The sequence below is a fragment of the Musa acuminata genome, chromosome BXJ2-1 (genome assembly GCF_036884655.1).
Source record: "Musa acuminata AAA Group cultivar baxijiao chromosome BXJ2-1, Cavendish_Baxijiao_AAA, whole genome shotgun sequence".
In the NCBI taxonomy this organism is placed as follows: domain Eukaryota; kingdom Viridiplantae; phylum Streptophyta; class Magnoliopsida; order Zingiberales; family Musaceae; genus Musa; species Musa acuminata.
Window position 1 is genome coordinate 29488033 of NC_088338.1, and position 12999 is coordinate 29501031.

Here is a 12999-nt window from a genome sequence, read left to right on the forward strand (position 1 = left end):
AAAGGGTTGGTGGATAGGTGGATGTAGGCTACGATTTAGGCTTGTTTTGTGGCTGTTTTGGGTGCAGTTTGAGGGTGTGGTTTGGTAGAGTTTTAGGGATGTGGATGAAAGTTTTGGATCTGTGGTAGATGGCAGCAAAGGTTTGAGAGAAATCAGTGGAAGTTGCAGCAAGTATGTGCTGTCTTGTAAGAGCAGAATTGTCGTCAAAGAAACAGCGGTTTCTCGACGTAATTTCCACCAAAAACTTGAGAGAATTGAGGAGGGAATTGATAGCAAAATCACAGTTTATATGACAGCAAGGATGACTAATTTAATCAAGAAAATTTTGGCAGTATAACAGCAAGGAAATTAGTGCAAGTTGCGATAGCAGAATTCTCGTCGAAAAATTTCAGCGGTATACGATGAAAATTTATATCAACACAAAAATCGGTTTTAGAGATGAATTCCTCAATAGGTCAATCTTAGATGGAAGCCAAGATGATCTATAAAGTGTATAAGAAATTTCATTCAAAAAAGATTGCAAATAGATGGGTTAAGGCAACAATATGCGGCTGAAATTTTCTGCACCATAGATTTTTAAGTATAGCAGATTGGACGTAAAAGATCAGAAGTTTATATTGAGAATTTATTGATGAAACCAAAGGGAAATCCACTAATAGGAAGTTTCAAAGCTATCATAAAAATTTCGTAGAGATTTGGATAGAAACAACGTAGTATCAAGATCAAACAATCAGTGCTATGTGGCTGAAATTTTACGGTGCAGATTTTCAAGTATAGCAGATTAGATGTAAAATATCAATGGTTTATATTGAGAATTTTTGACAAAACCAAAGGGAAATCTGCTGTTAGGAAGTGTCAAAGATGTCATAAAATTTCGTGGAGATTTGGATAGAAAAAACATAGTAGCAAGATCAAACACACAGGGCTATACGGTTGGAATTCTGCAATGTATCTTTCGTCGTAGAGATGAAAACTTTATGACGAAAAGTTTATGCAGCAATATAGGAATAATTTTTTTGGGATTTTCAAATAAAGATAACTAAATTGCAGCAGCAGTAAGGTAGAAAACCAAAACCTGTTGTAATTCACGGGGAGATCAAAGGATGATCCGCGGTGGTGGAGATGATGGCGAAATTTGGCAACGATCTTTTAAGCAATTGTGAGAATTGCTTTGGGTGGTTGTGGAGGGTTGATGGATGGCTGTGGAAGGGCAGCGAGACACCATGAATGCTGCTCTGATACCAGGTGTTAGAACCCTTGCAGATTCTAAACTTGGGGTTGATCTCTTTAGGGGATCGACCTCCTTGGAACTCTATAGGGGTTCCTCCCTCGAAGTTGCTGCTCAAAGGCTGCAGAAAAGATTCATCTATTGCTTGAGAAAAGAGGAGGAATACATGGCTATTTATAGGGCTTCTAAACCCTAACTCCTAATAGGACTCCTACTTAAGACTCTTACTTCTAACCAACTCCTAATATGACTCCTACTCAAGACTCCTATTCCCTTACAACTCCTAATTCTTCTCTAAGAAAAAACCTCCTACATGAATGTCCCTCTCAATTAGGACTCTCCTAACTAGAGTCCTAACAGAATGTCCCTCTCAATTAGGACTCTCCTAGCTAAAGTCCTAACAGTTTTACATGAATGTCTCTCTCAATTAAGACTCTCCTAGCTAGAGTCCTAACAAGACACTACCGACTCAATTGGAACTCTGTTCAGAAGGTAAGTTGTAGTCTCTAGGGCATATCCCCATAATGAGATGGGTAGGTCAGTGAAACTCATCATGGACCGTACCATATATACTAGTGTATGATTTTTCCTTTCAGACAAATCATTGAGCTGAGGTGCATAAGGAGGTGTCCATTGGGATAATATCTCATGGTCCTTGAGGAATTTGAGTAAACTCTGTACTTAAGTACTCACCTCCTCGATTTGATTGAAGAGTCTTGATACTCTTTCCAGTCTGGTTCTCCACTTCATCTTTATACTCTCTAAATTTTTCAAAAGCCTCGGACTTGTACTTCATTAAGTACACATATCCATACCTTGAGAAATCATTAGTAAAGGTAATGAAGTAGGAGTAACCACCAATGGCATGAGTTGACATGGGTCTACATACATCACTATGTATGAGTTCTAGCAGCTTAGTGGCTCTCTCTCTAGTTCCACTAAATGGAGACTTGGTCAGTTTTCCATGAAGGCAAGGCTCACAAGTTGCATATGTTAGGATCGAAGCGGCACTAAGAGGGGGGGGGGGGGGGGGGTGTGAATTAGTGCAGCAGATTAAAACTCGTAAGTTTGAAAATGATTTCGTAAATGCATAGAGATTTCGATTCGACAAAGAATGACTTGGTAAAAATAGCTCGAGTAAAGTAAGGAGATGAAAACCAAAATCTTGCTACTACGTAAATAAATGTTTCAGAAAAGTAAACACTCACACATTCAAAGAACACACCAATTTAAAGTGGTTCGGTCAAATGACCTACATCCACTTGCGAAGCCTTCTTCGATGAAGCTCCCAACTTTGAAGGGGAAGGACAAATACCCCTCTTACAACCTTTTACAAGTGATTCACACTTTAACATATTTTTCAAAGAGATAGAGGGAGGTGAACACTTAAGCTATTGAAAACAAGACTTGCTAAAGACTTTGCTAAGACTTTTTCTCAATCTCTAACTTCTCAAAAAGTGTCTTCTCTTCTCTATTGAGAATTGAGTGGTATTTATAGACCCCACTAGGATTCAAATTTGGGTTCCAAATTTAAATTGCTTTTGGGTTTCCCGGTGCTGGCGGTGCCACCGCCTGTTAGTGTCTAACACTGATAGTGTACTAGCGATGCCACCGCCAGACCTCTCTAGTTCTGGGCGGTGCCACCGCCCAGTCCAATAGTTTGCTAGCAGTGTCATCGTTGGAACTCTCAGGTTCTGGGCAGTGCCACTGCCTAGAATGTTTCAGCTCACTAATTGGGCTCCAAACTTGGCTCAAACTAGTCCGAACATGGGCCCAATTGGTCCTTAACCGGGTTATAGGATTAACCCTGAATCCTAACCCTAATATAATGCAAACTATGAAATTAAGACATAGCCCTAAGCAAGTTTTTAACCGGTAATGTCGAGTTTCCTTCTAGTGAGCTTTTCGATGAACTTCCGATGGACTCCCAGTAGGCTCCCGGTCTTGTGGCGAGTTCAGCGAGTCTTAGGCAAGTGGCCGAACCTTCTCGGTGATATCTGCGAACCTCCGACAATCTCTCCGGTGGACTTCAAAAAACTTCGGCATGTCCTCGATTTCTTCTTGGTTGGTTCCGGCAGCACTTCTGACGAATCTTCGGACTCTCGAACACCCATCAAACTTGACTCTGGTAGACTTGCTTTATGTCTTCAAGCTATCGTAGTTAATCCTACACACTTAACTCAATAATATGGATTAGATCAATTAACCCATCAGTTGATTTCATCATCAAAATCTGAGATTCAACAATCTCCCACTTTTTGATGATGACAATCAATTGATGATGGAGTTAAACATAACTCCCCCTATCTACATGTCATATAATGAGAAGTTAAAAACTCTTGAATTCAATTTCTTTGAATTCAAGCCTAAACCGATAAGTTCTATCTGTTAAACTTATCGTTATTTTCTATAAGCATGAGCAAATATGAAACTTCGTATTTCTTATAATTTCAAGCTATGAAAAATATTTTCAAGTCGAATGATAAAAGATAATTATCATTTCGACAAAAGATATGAACTTTCAACATGAATCTCATGATATAAATGTAAGGCATGATTTCATATGATCATGAGATGAAACGACAACCAATCTAAAAACTTTCATGTTGCGATATTCTCAAAAAGTTTTGCGATGTATATAAGACATTTGCATTACACAACATATTAGCTTTTGCAATTCATATAAGTCATGCTATCACATTTGTGATGCATATAAGACATTTGCATTACACAAGCCTTTGCAATTCATATAAGTCATTGCTATCGATGCATATAAGACATTTACATTACACAAGATTTTGTAATTCATATAAGTCATGCTATCGATGCATATAAGACATTTGCATTACACAACATTTTAGCTTTTGCAATTCATATTTTGCACAAGTCATCAATCTTTTGCACATTCTTTGTCCCTTTGTCATCAACAAAACTCGTGATTATTGAAGTCATTCATAAAATCATCTCATATGAAAAAAAATCTTGAAAACGAGATGGCAAAATTGACAAAGCTTCAACTTGGCATTAATATTGATCATTCAAGGAAGACATCAAATCATCCAAAATAACATGAAGGAGCCATCAAAATGTTGAGAAAATTTCGGAAAGAAACATCCAACATTATATACTAGGATAATGTCAAACGCATGTCAAGGTAGCATAGAGGTTTACAATAATAAGAAAGAAGTCAAATCCACGAAAACCGAAAAGAGGATGAAAATTTTTTGAAAAATATATACAATCAAGCTCATTCACAAGGACAATTCAACATACCTAATTCCCTTCTAATAAAGTCAAATTGATCTTCATTTAAGGCTTGTATAAAAATATCTGCTAATTGATACTTTGTATCAATAAATTCTAGAATGACATTATTATTATTGACATGATCTCGTATAAAGTGATGCCTAATGTTAATATGCTTAGTACTAGAGTGTTGAATTGGATTTTTGGTTAGACAAATAGCACATGTATTATCACATTTTATGGAAATGTTCTTTAAGTAAATTTCATAGTCTTCCAACGTATTTTTCATCCAAATAACTTGTGCACAACATGCACTTACAGCTATGTATTCGGTTTCTACCGTAGATAGTGTAACCGAATTTTGTTTCTTGGAAGTCCAAGAAACAAGTGCATGTCCTAAAAATTGATATGTTTCGGATGTGCTTTTTCTATCTATCCTACATCCGCCAAAATCAGCATCTACATAAGCTATTAAATCAAAATTATTAGATTTTAGATACCATAATCCTAAATTAGGAGTTCTTTTAAAATATTTAAGGATTCTTTTAACACTTTTAAGATGAGACAATTTAGGATTAGCTTGAAACCTAGCACAAAGTCCGACACTAAACATGATATCCGGTCTAGTTGCAGTAAGGTAAAGTAAACTACTAATTATTTCCCTATATGTATTTTGATCAACCACTTTCATCCATGCCTAACTTAGTGGAAGTACTCATAGGAGTGTTTATAGCTTTTAAACCATCCATGTTAAATCGTTTTAACAATTCTAATGTATATTTAGATTGATTAAGAAATATATCATTACTAAGTTATTTAATTTACAATCCTAAAAAGAAGGTTAATTCATCCATTAGACTCATTTCAAATTCATGACTCATACACTTGGCAAATGATTCACATAGTGATTCATCCGAAGAATAAAAAATAATATCGTTAACATAAATTTAAATAATAAGAAAATTATTTTTAAAATATTTGATAAACAATGTACTATCAACCTTGCCTTTTGTAAAATAATTTAAAATAAAAAAGGAACTAAGTCTTTCATACCAAGCTCTAGGAGCTTGTTTTAAGCCATAGAGAGTCTTAATCAATCTAAATACATGATTAGGAAGAAGAGAATTTTCAAATCCAAGAGGTTGTTCAACATATACTTCTTCAGAAATAAAACCATTCAAGAAAGCACTTTTGACATCCATTTAAAATAGTTTAAAATTATTACTACTAGCATAGACAAGGAGCATCCTAATGGCTTCTAATCTTGTCACAAGAGCGAAGGTCTCTTCATAGTCGATACTGTCTTCTTGGTTGAAACCTTTGGCCACTAGTCTAGCATTGTTTCTAACCACGATACCACATTCATCTTACTTGTTTCTAAAGACCCATTTAGTACCAATGACTAAATAGTCACTAGGTCTAGGAACAAGCTTCTATACTTTATTCCTCTCAAATTGGTTCAATTCATCTAGCATTGCAATAACCCATGAATCATCTTTCAAGGCTTTGTCAATGCATTTAGGTTCAATTTGAGAAAGGAAGGTGGCATTAGCACAAAAATTCTTGAAGGAAGAATGAGTTTGAACCCCTTTTGATATATCTTCTATAATTAGCACCTTTGGATGAGCATTTACGTACTTCCATTCCTTGGGTAAGAAAATTCGAGAAGAAGATGCATCCAAGTTGCTATTTTGAGGAGGGGGTTTATTTAAATTCAAATTATCAAAACCAAGATCATCATCAAAATCATTTTTCTTTAACTCAGAAATTTCATTAAAAACTACATAAATAGACTCTTCTAGAACTAAGGTTCTTTTGTTAAAAATACAAAAAACATTAGAAACGGAAGAGTAACTAAGAAAGATGCCTTCATCGGATTTAGCATCAAATTTTCCTAAGGCATCATTTTCATTTAAAATAAAGCATTTACAACCAAAAACTTTAAAATAAGAAATATTTGGTTTTTTATTATTCCATAATTCATGGGGAGTTTTTGATAGAGATTCTCTTATTAGAACCCTATTCATGATATAGTAAGCCGTATTAACGGCTTTGGCCCAAAAATACTTAGGTAGACTATGTTCATTTAACATGTTTCTTGTCATTTCTTATAAATTTCTATTTTTTCTTTCAACTACCCTATTTTGTTGAGGATTTCTCAGAGTGAAGAAGTTGTAATTATATCCATTGGATTCACAAAAACTTTAGAAGTCACAGTTTTGAAATTCGCCACCGTAATCACTCCGAAATGATGAAATCATGAAGCCTTTTTCGTTTTGAGTAAGTTTACAAAATTTAGAGAAACATTTAAAATAATCACTTTTGTGAACCAAGAAATATGTCCAAATACTTACAAAAAAAAAAAGAAATAGGTCCAAGTATATCTACTATAGTCATCTACAATTACAAAGGCATATTTGCTTCCTCCTAGACTTGTTGTATCAATTGGTCCAAATAAGTCTAAATGGATTAATTGCAATAGTCTAGTGGTGCTAATTTGATTTTTTGGTTTGAAACTAGTTTTTATTTGTTTTCCTAGTTGACAAGCATCACACACTTTGTCCTTAACAAACTTTATATCGGGAATCCCTTGTACTAACTCTCTATATGAAATCTTAGATATTAGTTTCATATTTGCATGACCTAATTTCCTATGCCAAAGCCAAGCATCATCATTTAAAATGGAAAAGCACATTTCATTATTAAGTTCATCAAAGTTGATGGTGTAGACATTATTTTGTTTTAAGGCAATCATTGACATGTTATTGTTTGGTTTTTCAATAATATACACATTATATTCAAATCTAATGATTTAACCTTTATCAAATATTTATAAATGGGGCATTCCGAGAATTAAACTCGGGACCTCTCGCATGGAATCAAATTAGGCAAAGAAATAACAAGTGGGTCCCAAGCAGTTGGACATGGGATCGACCGGGATCACAAAGACATTCCTTATGTACATGGCAAGCCCTTCTCAATAAACTACCTACAATAGACAATATGAAAAGAAGAGGTATCTATCATGTTAACCGATGCTCCCTTTGTATGCAACAAGAAGAAACTGTTGACCACCTCAAAATGGATATGGAAGGAGATTCTCCAGCGATTTGAACTCAATAGACTACCGCAACCAAATTTGCACCAAGAACTAGGCGGCCTCATGCAATGTTTCTCAAGAAAAGGGCCTCTCACACAACTGGCAAATGTTACTTTCAGATGCGCTATTTGGTGGATGTGGAAGGAGAGATGTAACAGAATCTTTGAATGTCAACACACAAACAATGCTCAGCTCTTGAAAGAGATTATTAGAGACTCAAGATCCTGTATGGAGCAAGATCTCAAAACGGAGCACTTTACCCAGAGAGAAAAAGATATTTTTATCAAATTTAATTTTGCTATTAGCTAAAGATCTTGTGAATGATGCCAAATTATGTACCTACAGGTAGTTTTGATATATCTGGATAAACATTTTCTTTGTTGACTATAATTAGGAGTTATAGTCTACAGCATGTGTAGTCATAACTATCGCATTCGCACTCTATGAGTTACTTGGCTTTGTCTATGACTTGCATAGATAAAGCTATTTGTAGAAACTTTATACATAATCAATTTACTTTTACTTACAAAAAAAAAAAAACCTTTATCGCATAATTGACTAATGCTTAAGAGATTATGTTTCAATCTATCAACTAGCAACATATTATTAATTGAAAAACTTGATTTGTTACTTATGGTTCTCTTGCCAATGATTTTAGCTTTATTGTTGTCTTCGAATGTGACATACCCTTCTTCTTTGCTAGTGAGCATAGAGAAATGAGATGGATCTCCGGTCATGTGCCTTGAGCATCTACTATCAAGATACCATCTCTTACTCCTAGCTTATGAGTTTGTCTACAAAAGAGGATGGTTTTTAGGTACCCATTTGATTTTGGGTGCCTCAAAAATTGATCTACTAATTTTGTCATTTATCATTGAATTATTTATAGTTCCTTTAGGAACCCATATCAAATTATGTGGACTAATTTTCCTAAATAGACATTTGTAAGTAATATGTCTGGATTTACAACAAAAGTTGCATTTCAAATGAGGTGAAATAGGTCCTTTAATGAAAGCGGTAGGATTTTAGTGAGATCCTCTCACAAAACCAATTCCACTTCTATTTGCGACGTGACCCTTGTTTGTAAGGATCATGTCCAAGCCTTTGCTACCGACCTTAAACTTATTTAAGGTCTCTTTAAGTAGCAAATTCTCATCTTTTATTGCTTCTAAGTGTTCACACTTAGTGCATTGAGGAGTTTGAAGATTATCAAGCTTATTTTATAGTAAGGCATACTCTTTCTTTAATAGATTGAACTTCTTACTTATAGTTCTACACTCATCAGATAATTCATAAAAAGCAATAGAAAGTTCTTCGAAAGATAAATCTTCATTAATTAAATCACATACCTCTCCTCTTAAAGCCATTAGCGCAAAGTTTGCCTCCTCTTTGTTGCTAGCTTCTTCATTCTCGAAATCACTTGAGTCATCCAAAGTCGCTTTTAAAGCTTTCTTCTTGTCTTGGGGTCATTCATTTTTGAAGTGCCCCGGCTTTTTTGCATTTGTAACATATTACTTGGTCCTTTTTATGTTCAAGTTTGTTTTTGGTGTCATTTTTAAATTTATTCTTTCTTATAAATTTTTTAAATTTTCGAGTTAAAAATGTAATATCATCTTCACTATCCTCATCACTTGATGTTCCTTTCAAGTGGTCTTCTTATGTTTTAAGTGTCATATCTTTCTTGTTCTTTGGAAGGGGGTTCTCGAGCTCTTCATGAGCATGACACATCATTTTGTAAGTCATTAGAGACCCAATAAGTTCTTCGAGAGGAAATGTTTTAAGAAGGTCCTTGGCCTCTTGAATGGCCATAACTTTTGGATCCCAATACTTTGGAAGGGATCATAAAATTTTAGTTACTAGTTCAAAGTTAGAAAAACCTTTACCAAGAGCTTTGAGTCCATTGATGACATCCGTGAAATGGGTGTACATGTCTCCGATGGACTCACTTGGTTTCATCCGGAAAAGTTCGTAAGAATGCGCAAGAATGTTGATTTTGGACTCTTTCACTCGACTAGTGCCTTCATGAGTGACCTCAAGAGTTCTCCAAATATCAAAAGCCGAATCACAAATCGAAACATGATTAAATTTATTTTTGTTAAGTTCACAAAACAAGACATTCATAGCCTTTGAGTTTAAAGCAAAAAACTTCTTCTTCAATTCATCCCATTCGCTCATCGGAAGAGAAGATTTTTTTAAATCCATTTTGACAATATTCCAAAACTCAAAATCCATAGAAATAAGGAAGATCCTCATACGAGTCTTCCAATACGTGTAATATGATCCATTAAACATAGGCGGACGTGTAATAGAGTGACCCTCTTGCATGCCGGAGTAAGCCATCTCTCTTGGGTATTAAACCAAATATGAGAGTGAGCCTCGCTTTGATACCAATTGTTAGGATCAGAGCAGCACTAAGAGGGGAGGGGGGTGAATTAGTGCAGCGGATTAAAACTCGTAAGTTTGAAAACGATTTCATAAATGCGTAGAGATTTCGATTCAACAAAGAATGACATGGTAAAAGTAGCTCGAGTAAAGTAAGGAGATGAAAACCAAAAGCTTGTTGCTACGTAAATAAAGGTTTCAGAAAGGTAAACACTCACACATTCAAGGAACACACCAATTTAAAGTGGTTCGGTCAAATGACCTACATCCACTTGCGAAGCCTTCTTCGATGAGGTTCCCAACTTCCACTAGCAAATCACTTTGAAGGGGAAGGACAAATACCCCTCTTACAACCTTTTACAAGTGGTTCACATCTTACAGATTTTTCAAAGAGAAAGAGGGAGGTGAACACTTAAGCTATTGAAAACAAGACTTGCTAAAGACTTTGCCTTAAAAGGTGTCTTCTATGCTGAGAATTGAGGGATATTTATAGACCCCAAGATGATTGCTTTTGGGTTTCCCGGTGCTGGCGGTGCCACCGCCTGTTAGTGTCTAACACTGATAGTGTACAGGCGGTGCCACCGCCAGACCTCTCGGGTTCAGGGCGATGCCACCGTCCAGTCCAACAGTTTGCTGGCGGTGTCACCGCCGGAACTCTCGGGTTCTAAGCGGTGCTATCGCCCAGTCTGGCGGTGCCATCGCCTAGACTATTTCAGCTCACTGGTTGGGCTCCAAACTTGGCCCAAACCAGTCCAAACTTGGGCCCAATTGGCCCCTAACCGGGTTATAGCATTAACCATTAATCCTAACCCTAATTACATGCAAACTATGAAATTAAGACATAGTCCTAAGCAAGTTTTTAACCGGCAATGTCGAGTTTCCTTCTGGCGAGCTTTTCGACAAACTTCCGACGGACTTCTGATACACCCTCGGATTTCTTCCGGTGAACTCCCAGTAGGCTCCCGGTCTTGTGGCGAGTTTAGCAAGTCTTTGGCAAGTAGCCGAACTTTCTCGGTGATCTATGCGAATCTCTGACGATCTATCCGATGGACTTCCGAAAGCTTCGGCAAGTCCCCGATTTCTTCTTAGTTGGTTCCGGCAGCACTTCCTTCAAATCTTCGGACTCTTGGTGAACTCTCGAACACCCATCAAACTTGACTCTGGTAGACTTGCTTTATGTCTTCAAGCTATCATAGTTAGTCCTGCACACTTAACTCAATAATATGGATTAGATCAATTAACCCATCAATTGATTTCATCATCAAAATCCAAGATTCAACAGCATATGACTCATAGTCGAATGGACCTAGATATCTATCCTTCAGTAACTTTTGAATCATTCTCTCATTGATGTGACCTAGCCTACAATGCCCTAAGTATGCACTGTTCACCTCATCTCGTTTCCTTTTGGACACACCTACATTCATGATATGTGGAGTAGTGTCTAGTATAAACAAACCTTTATGCACTATTCCTCTAGCCAATCTTCTCAATTTTGTCAGAATCTATAACAAATTACATATGTGATAAGCAATGCCGGTATCTAATACCAATACACTATCACAACAATCTAACAATTCGATATTGATCATGAATGTACCTGAAGCTTTTGCAAGCTTTTGTTTCGCCCTCTCTACAAGGTACATTTTACAGTTTCTCTTCTAGTGCCCATCTTTGCCACAGTGGAAGCATTGGCCTTTGTCCTTTACCAGGTCTTTCTTAGCAACCTTCGCTTTACCTGGTCTGCCCTTGCCCTTGGACTTCTTAAGGGACTTTTCTGCTTTTCTTTTCTTTCTGGTCTCACTAGTGTAGAGGCTTCTCTTTCTTGATAGTGCTCTCTGCCTCCCTCAACATATTGAGGAGCTCCGAGAGAGTCACCTCAAGCTTGTTCATATTAAAATTCATTATGAACTATGAAAAAGAATCTGGTAGGGACTAAAGCACAATGTCCATACACAATTTATCTTCTAGGACCATTCCTAGACCTTTGAGTTTCTCTATCCACTCAATCATTTTTAGGACATGGTTCTGAACCGATATCCCCCTCAGTCATCCTAGCTTGGAAGAAGCTCTTGGATATCTCATATCGCTGAGTCCATCCCTATTCCTCAAACAGTTTACAAACATGTAGGAGAATGGATCTGACATCCATCTTTTCATGTTGTCTCTATAACTCAGGAGTCATAGAACCTAACATATAACATTGAGCAAGAGTGGAGTCATCAATATACTTCACGTAGCGAGCGATCTCATCCTCGCTTGCCCCTTCCTCGGGCGTAGGCATCACTGTATCAAGGACATATGCGATTTTCTTCGCCGTGAGAACAATTCTCAAGTTGTGGAGCCAATCTATATAATTTGGACTAGTGAGATGGTTAACATTAAGTATGCCACGTAAGTGATTTGAAAGTAATATTTTCTGAAAATAAAGATGCAACAAAAATGAAAAACATGCAGATTTTACAAAAAATAAACAATCAAGATATGAACTTCTATCTTAATATGCTCCTACTATTTTACTAGCGAGTCATGCGACACCCTCAACATGTGAAATGGAAGTCTTCGGTAGACTTCTAGTAGTGATCAAGATCCAATCAATGTTAACCTTGAGGGACTCGACCAATCATACTAAGCCCAAAAGGTAGGCAACTCTTACCGATCACAACTCCTTATGATCCTCGTCCTGTTCGACTTCCGAATCACCATGGTCTCAAGGGACTCGACCAACCATGATGCTCAGTTAAGTCAACACCATCATTACAAGATGAGTCTGATTTGATGATATACCCTCGAGGGACTCGACCAAGCATACCATGTCCTCAGATCACCGGTGACATCTCTATGTCGTAGGCAAGATAGCGAATTACGATATAGGTGAGCGAACTTAACTAACTCAACCGATACTAGGAATCGGTCCCTACCTATAACGATGGAAGGCCACGTGGGTCAATCTAATTGCCTCACATTTACCGACTTAATATTATCGAGAGAGGACTTTTTATGATTTAGTCTCCTAATATGACATGTTACACATATATATTTA